The 7,500-nt window shown below is 40.0% G+C and overlaps 1 protein-coding gene across 1 annotated transcript in view; it reads right to left on the bottom strand.

Moving 5' to 3' along the window:
• LOC138012553 (CDK5 regulatory subunit-associated protein 3-like) overlaps window positions 1-7,500 on the bottom strand; it is a 130,242-nt gene that overhangs the window by 86,746 nt on the left and 35,996 nt on the right. The window lies entirely within an intron of this gene.

The raw sequence follows: 7,500 nt of genomic DNA, 5'->3' as shown, positions 1-7,500 counted from the left end.
TATTTAATATCTAACAGACAAGATGGCATGCATCCTTCATCTTCAAGGTTATCTCAAATATTTCTAAATGTTCCACTACACTAACTAAAACCCTAAAAAATAGGAAAAAATACAGTGTAGGAGGCTGGCCAAAAAATAGGAAAAGATAGCAACTTGACACCTTGTAAATTACTAACAGTTAAAACATTACAATTCTATTTTGTCATTGGTCTAAGTCGCTAGTGAGTCACGTGAGATAGGGCATGGGAACCTGAGCATTCAGTTTGAGCGTTGACCTTTGAGCAGTCAGTCGTATGATTAAATTATCCTTCAAGAATTCTTCAAAAAACAATCCTTCTTCCATGCGTGAGGAAGCATTACTGAGTGAGGAATCTGACGATGTTTCTGGAGAGACTTTTTGTGCCAACGACGCTATACTTGCGATACTCCAGTCGTTGAATAAGAACATGACCGAAATGGGCGCATCACTCAGGTCAACGGCAGAACCTGCCACAAAACAAAAATCCCCGTCAACAGGGGATAGCTCTGACACAGAGGAATTAGATGCAGACGCACTCTTGGCTGCAAACAGGTGGCTTACTAAGCTTGAGGAGACAAACCTCAAGGAAAAATCAGATAAATACCTTCGGCTGATAAACTGTGATTGGCTAATCATTCCGAAGGTAAACCCTGAAATCTGGGGGCGCCTCGATCGGCAAACAAGGGGCAAGGACCTGAAGTTGTCAAACTTGCAAACCACACTTATGAAGGTCGCTCATATAACCGCGCAAACGGCCAACATGTTGTTGAAGGCTCACGCCGAGGTTGGAAAAGTTGATGTTGACAACATGGTCCGAATGAATGCTGATGCATTAGCACTTCTTGGGAATCTCAGCTTCGAAATATTCCAAAGAAGGCGTGAGGCCATTCGCCCAACACTGCACAAAGATTACTCCATGCTGTGTGCTTCACACGTGCCTATTAAAAATTTTTGTTTGGCGATGAACTGCAAATGCAGCTTAATCACATCCCTGCTTCAAACAAGATCACTAACACGGCAAGCCTCTCTAACTCCTATGGCAAATCCCACACACCAGGTAATAACCAGCAGTGGAAGCCTTTTTTAGGCAAAACGCCTCCCTTTCAACCAGTCGTACAAGAAGTCGACTCCATATCAACACCACTGGAAGAAACAGACCGGCCAAACGGTCCGGAAGTAAGCAGTAACATTATTGCGACTCTTAGCACCACCCCGCTAAGCGAATTTAAAACTATTGTTACAGTACCATCTCTTTTAAAGTATTTTCAGAGGAGAACACAAACGTTTAAAGCAGGCAGTTTAGTCGCTTATTCCCACATATGGCAAGAGCTGACTTCAGATCCTGAAGTTTTAGAAACTGTTACTGGTTAATATGTTTGAATTTGATTCCCTGCCAATGCAGGCCAAACCCTTTATGCAAGCTAAGTTATCAGAAATACAAGCAGCATCGGTTGATTTGGAAATTACTCAGCTCCTCAAGAAAGGAGTTATCCAACCTTGCCAACATGAGGCAGGGGAATTTATATTACCTATCTTTACCAGACCCAAAAAGGATGGCTCCTTACGAATGATTTTAAACTTGAAACGTTTTAATGGAAATGTTTGTTCTTAACTCTATTTTGACGCAGGTTTCACTGACTCCAGAAAGAGCCCTAAAATGAAAAGATGCTAGAGAACATCTGCTTGCTAATGCCTTCTTTTCTATAAGGGATGTGGCCCAAGTACTTGGGCTTATGACCTCTAGTTCTCCAGGGGTGATGTATAGCCCATTACACCATACGTTTCTTGAAATGGACAAAACACAAGCTCTAAAACTACACAAAGGAAATTTTGATAAGAACATGAACTTATCCCAGGAAGCCATAATTGACCTAAAATGGTGGGTCACTGCACTGCCCACAGCCTATAACCTTATCAACCATGGAGAGCCCCAGGTTACTTTGACAACAGACACTTCTCTGATTGGATGGGGGTGCTGCATTGATAGTCACCTCTGGGGGAATTGGTCTCCAGAAGACGCACAGCATGACATTAACTATTTGGAAATGCTTGCTGTTTCCCTTGCCTTGAAATCTTTCTCAAGTGTAGTCCAGGGTAAACCTGTGAAACCCCTGGTTGATAACACAACTGCAGTAACTACTATTAACCAAATGGGCCCATGCCATTCTCGAGTAAACAATCAACTTTCACACCAAATCTGGTTGTGGTGCATAGACCATAGTGTTTGGCTATCACTTGCCCATATTCCTGGAAAACAAAATACTGAGGCAGATAGAGAGTCAAGGCTTCCCCGGAAAGAAACAGAAAGGACTTTACAGAAGCCATTTTTTGATGCTGCTACTAAAAAATTAGGCGTGACTCCTAATGTGGACTTGTTTGCCTCTGGATTAAATTTCCAGTTAAAGCCATATGTTGCATACCAGCCTGACCCAGAGGCCCATGCCATCAATGCCTTTCAAATTTCATGGAAGGGGTATACCTTTTACGAATTTCCCCCATTAAACTATAATAATTTTATTATTGTTGTGAGCGTGCTATCACCTTTATCCCTGTTTTCCCGTGGAGGGTCACATTTTTTAAATTTATTATTATTATTATTATTATTATTATTATTGTTATTTTAGTGTCATACCACGGGTATTGCAAAAGATTTCTGTCGAGGAGGCCACAGACTTACTAGTAGTTCCACACTGGCCAACTCAGACTTGGTAGCCTTATTTAATGAATATGCTCATTGATTTTCCTCTCATGCTACCTAGGAAGGAAGACACACTGTAACTAAAAGCGCATCCCCACCTGCTGCACCCACTACAAAAGAAACTTCAACTACTGGTCTGCCACTTGTCAGGGATCTCCTCACAAGCAGAGGAATTTCGGCTGGGGCTGCAAAGATCATCATGCAATCATGGCAAACAGGTACACATAAGCAGTACCAGACTTGCCACCAGCGATGGCAAGAGTTCTGCCGTTCAAGGGGTATTAATCCTATTTCAGCTTCTATAGAGGATGGTGTGGAATTTCTTTACCAGCAGTATGAACATGGCCTATCATATAGTGGTATTAACACAGCCAGAAGTGCTTTATCCACAGTTATCGTCCTTCCAGATGGTGGCTCCTTTGGAAATCACCCTTTGGTTTCCCGATTCCTTAAGGGTGTCTTTGAGTCAAGGCCTTCCCTTCCATGTTTCAAGGACATATGGGATGTTTCTGTTGTTTTAGACTATTAATTTAAAGACACTGCCACCTCTTGAGGAATTAAACCTTAAAGACATCACACAACAAACTGTTGTGTTAGTTGCGTTGTTATCAGGCCAGTGTTGCCAAACTGTTCATGCGCTTACAGTTAGTGGCATGAGGATTACAAATGATACAGTTCACTTTGAGATTTCTAAACTTTCGAACACATCCAAACCTGGCAAGCATCAAGGAGACTTGGAGTTAAAATCGTACCCAGTTGAAGAACGTCTATGTGTTGTTACTTGCCTTAAGCAATATGTAAAACTTACAGAACCAATCAGAGCTGGTCATGACCCTCTGTGGTTAAGTTATAGTAAACCCTTTAAACCCGTAAGTCGTGACACTGTCAGTCGCTGGATTAAGAATGTTTTAGGAAAGGCTGCAGTAAACACAAAGGTTTTTTCTGCTCATAGTACCCCGGCCACTGCCACTTCAGCTGCACCGTCAAAGAATGTTTCTATTAATACTACCATGGATGCAGCTGGATGGTCTAGAGAAAGCACTTTTAGAAAGTTCTATGACAAGCCAGTCAAAGCAGTTGTCAATTTTGGAGACCAACATGTCTCCACGCGTGATTGTTCCAGTGAGGAATAAAAATGGTTTTCTGTTTACCTGTTCATAGCCACACTGCTTTAAAGTCTCACTCACTAGCGACTTAGACCAATGACAAAATAGAATTTACAAATTAAACGAGATTTACCTGTAAGGTGAAGTTTGATTGAAAGTCATTGGTCAGGGCTTTTCTTACACAGTCTTGGGCATATGTGTTTCAGCCCACCCTAAACTCGTGAGAAATTGTGTCCACTCACAGGATTTAAAGACTGAATGCTCAGGTTCCTGCGCTCTTTCTCACGTGACTCCCTAGCTCCTGACCAATGACTCATAGAATTCCAATCAAACCTCACCTTACAGGTACATGTACCGGTAAGTCTCGTTTAATTTGTAAATTAAATGTTAAAATGTGATAAAATGTGTGCAAGGTAAATGAGAAATATTAATGAAGATACATGTCACAAAGGAAAACTAAAACCAAAAATGAACTGGGAGCGTAAAGAACTAGCTACATTGACACTACAATCTATTGCCCTTAATTACAGCGAACACAAAGGTCCAGCACTCACTGCCAAAAGCAATGCTCAAAGCATTAAGTCAACTTGAGAAGAGAGACAACATTGTTATTACCAGGCCTGATAAAGGCTCAGGAGTAGTTGTGGTACATGAAAATTAATTATTTGCAACTGTTGAAGACATCTTCTGTTTATTTGATAATAGCAGGGCTCTGCATGCGCTTTGGCGCGCCCGCACGGAGAACCATAGTTAAGAAAATATGGTAACCCATCAATGAAGAAATTTTGGTTTTATAGCCGTGAAGTCATGGATCATACGTACGTACATCCACCCCTACATGTATGCCAATGTGACCAGTATCATACTAGTTTACAGCATACATATTTGATATTAGACATCCATGTTTTGATCAATTGACACCTGTCAAAACAAGGTATCCGCTGACCATTATCACGTGACCATATTGCAGGCTAAAGCTTAGAGCTCACCATGGTCAGCTGATTTTTGGAAGTTGACCATTGACCAGGTACTGGTTTTCAATTGGATTGCAGGCTCAACTCAGGTTAACTCTCCTAAACATAAACAAGGCTTCATTTTTCACGAGCTTTCTGTGGCTCGACTCGGCTATATGGCCATACTACATCAACTATAGTTCTTACAGAGTCAACGCTTTTCATGTTCAGGTGAAAAACGGTTTGGAAAATTCTTCTTTCTGCATTTTTTGCTGGTTTCAATCCAGTTTAACACATCATGATAGCTGACAGTGGTCCACACCGGCGGCTACGGCTGGTTATTTACTTCCAGTTGACAATAAAAAATTGATTTTCATTCCTGAACAAAGGAAAAACCGATTAACCCTTTGACGTCCAAACTGGCCGAAACCGGCCAGACTTAATATTTTACTCTGTCTAACGCCAGACGATTTTACTCGTCAATGGGGAGCCCCTGGGAGTCAATGGGTTAAACCACTTTTTGAAAATAACAAACGGTATATTGCTCAAGGAAAGCATTTGTGGAGTAACTTCTTCCACTAAGTATGAGTTATTACTAGTATTCTGTTTTGTCGTTGTTGTTCTCTTTCGCTTTCCTTCGTTTTTGTTCTAGACATAGGTCCTCCAGGCATCATGTAACCTTATAAGAGCTTCTAAAGATATGCAAAAAATTGCAATACAGAGAAAAAAGCAGCTCTAGGCAAATAAAAAATAAACACTCAGCTTTAAGTTTATGTCCCTTGTATGCTTGACGTGAATAACTGCGTAGCCACCAGTGTGGACCACGGATATCATGATATGTCAAACTGGATTGAAACCACCGAAAAATGCAGAAAGAAAACATGTTCCAACCCGTTTTCCACCTGAACATGAAAAGCGTTGACTGTTTGATGTAGTATGGCCGTGTGGCCACGTTGAGCCACAGGAAGTGCTTGAAAAATGAAGCATTGTTTATGTTTAGGTGAGTTAACCTGGGTTGAGCCTGCAATCCAATTGAAAAACCAGTACCTGGTCAGCAGTCAACTTAAAAAAAATTGCACTCTAAGCTTAAGCCCGCCAAATGGTCACGTGATACTGTTCAGCAAATAACTTGTTTTGACAGGTATTCTTTGATTAAAACATGGATATCCAATATCAAAGATATACATGTATGCTGTAAACTAGCATGATACCGGTCACATTGGCATACATGGAGGGGTGGACGTACGGATGTTTGATGATGTCATGACTATAAAACCAAGATTTCTCGTATTTTCTTAGGAATGGTGCGGTGCGCACGGAGCTCTGCTATCAATGACAACACAAAATTTGCACCAGTAAGCCTTGAGAGACCAACAACATGGAAGACCTCTGAAATATCATCACCAGTTACTCCAGAAAAAAAAAGGAGATAATTATCTTCAGATGTACAAAGGATTTGGCTCAAAACCATTGCTGATTCAGTAATCCATAACGATTCTAGACTTGCTCAAGATTCTCTGCATGTATGGTCTTCCAAAAACTCACAATAATAATCTTGCTATGCTTCCAATATTATTAGCTTCAGCTATACGTACGTGAACATAACGTAATAACTACAAGATTGCAAGTGGCTGAACGAAAAACTGAAACCTCTGTATTGCAAAGGTCACACCATCCACAACATGTTGGTAAATATTATTCTTATTTGCCAAAGAACTTCAGGATTATCAAGAGTCATACTACCCTTAAAGAACCAGAAATCTGCAAACGCAATAGGCACACAGTTTGGGGTAATGGTCAGAAAGGTCAAGGACAAAATCAAAGTCAGGGAAGACAAACAACTCCTTGTGAATCAATACTGCCCACTGTTTATCACTTTCAGTATGGCCTGTACAATGCGGGTTATGTTGGTTACACCTACACCAACAAATTGAATAACAAAAGGATCAGCTGTTGGAAACCACCTCAGAGAACAACATAACAGGGACGCGTATAACATATTAAAGAAAAGCTTCAAAAATGTAAGAAAGTGTAGGAACAAACCTGATACAAAATGCTTTGTATCAAAAAAGTATACTCCACTGTGAACGGTGTGATTCAATTCATCCAAAATTAATTACTTCATTAGATATTTGAACTTTTTTTTATTGTTTCATTGTTTTATGTTGTATTGTAATTTTTAAAATCATATAATACTAAGTGTGCTACTACTACTAATTAATAATAATAATAATAATAATAATAATTATTATTATTATTATTATTATTTCAAAAAATACTACACAATGGGCAAATAAACCTTTACCATGTCTTTGCCTGAAGTTTGGAATTACATGAATTGTACATGAAGCCACACACAATTGGGCTTTGTTGTTTGATGTAAAAGTTTTTTATTTTGCCATCTGTATTGACAGCAGGTGCTGCTAAAATGTCTCAACTGGTCTTAAAGTGCACCTTAACCTCAAATTACTTTCTTTTGTGTTTTTTGCTTCTCTAGATTTTATTTGAGGTACGAAAGAGTAACAAAGCTGGAATTCATTTGCCCCATGGCCGAGATTGCGACAAGTATGGGTCTATTCCTTCCATGACGTCAAGAACTAATTTACATTGCCAAAGTTTAACGCAAAGGAAAGGAAGTTGTTCTAGTTGTTCTAGCACTGGGCACTAACCAGGGACACTGTACACTGACATTAACAAAAATATGCAAATCAAGTCAAATGTTAG

Source organism: Montipora foliosa, chromosome 8 (assembly GCF_036669935.1).
Source record: "Montipora foliosa isolate CH-2021 chromosome 8, ASM3666993v2, whole genome shotgun sequence".
NCBI classification, from domain to species: Eukaryota; Metazoa; Cnidaria; class Anthozoa; order Scleractinia; family Acroporidae; genus Montipora; species Montipora foliosa.
This window is presented reverse-complemented; position numbering and strand designations above follow the sequence as displayed.